This window comes from Cebus imitator, unplaced genomic scaffold (genome assembly GCF_001604975.1).
Source record: "Cebus imitator isolate Cc_AM_T3 unplaced genomic scaffold, Cebus_imitator-1.0 Scaffold145, whole genome shotgun sequence".
NCBI lineage: Eukaryota > Metazoa > Chordata > Mammalia > Primates > Cebidae > Cebus > Cebus imitator.
The window spans coordinates 1,092,105-1,093,355 of NW_016107460.1; positions in this window are offsets into that span (position 1 = coordinate 1,092,105).

The following is a 1,251-nucleotide window of genomic DNA, read 5'->3' on the forward strand; positions in this document are numbered from 1 at the left end:
TTTTGACAGGGTCTCAGGATCTTGTTCTGTCACCAGACCAGAGTGCTTGCTGTAAATTCCAGGTTCAGCCTCCCGAGTAGCTGGGACTACAGGCATGTGCCACCACACCCAGCTAATTTTTAAAAATTTTAATAGAGATGAGGTCTCACCATGTAGCCCAGGCTGGTCTCGAATTCCTGGGCTCAGGTGATCCCCCTGCCTCAGCCTCCCAAAGTGCTGGGATTACAGTCGTGAGCCACTGCACCTGGCTTCTAACTGTTTTTATCACTGCTTCTGTCTTGCATTGACTGTGGCCTCTCAAGTCTGAATCATAACCTCTTAGCTTGAAGGTCCACCATCAGCTCATAATGTTGTGTTGTAGTTTAAATTCTTGAAAAAGTCAAAATGTAATCGGCCCATCTTGTCTCCACTGGGGCAGAACCTCTATCTTTATCCACATCGTGGGCCACTGGTCACCCTGTGGATAGGTGCCCCCGGGTGAGGGGCCCTTTCTCAGCCTAATTAGCTATTGTGAGGGCATGTGTGGAGTAAAGAATTTGCATGCTAAGCTGCCCCTTTGAAAGCTGTGATGGGCCCAGCACAGTGGCTCACACCTGTAATCCCAGCATTTTGGGAGGCTGAGGCAGGCGGATCAAAGGTCAGGAGTTTGAGTTCAGCCTGGCCAATATGGTGAAACCCCATCTCTACTAAAAATACAAAAATTAGCTGGGCTTGGTGGTGCCTGCCTGTAATCCCAGCTACTCAGGAGGCTTAGGCAGGACAATCGCTTGAGCTCAGGAGGTGGAGATTGCAGTGGGCCGACAGAGCGAGACTCCATCTTAAAAAATAAAAAAGAAAAAGGAAAGAAAACTGTGATGGGACAGTTAAATTGAAAGTTGGGTGTGACAGAAAAATTACCAGACATATTCAGTTCACGGCCCTAACTTCCACACCTTCTACCCTAGAGACTTTGTGTGTTACTCAATATTGTTCGGCTTTAGGACAGGCATGGTGGCTCATGCTGGTAATCCCACACTTTGGGAGGCTGAGGCAGGCAGATCACTTGAGGTCAGGAGTTCGAGACCAGCCTTGCCAACATGGCGAAACCCTGTCTCTGCTATTAGCCAGGCGTGATAGCACGTGCCTGTAGTTCCAGCTACAGGGGAGGCTGAGGCAGGGGAGTCGCCTGAACCCAGGAGGTGGATGTTGCGGTGAGCTGAGATTGTGCCAATGCACCCCAGCCTGGGCAACACAGCGATACTCCATCTCAAA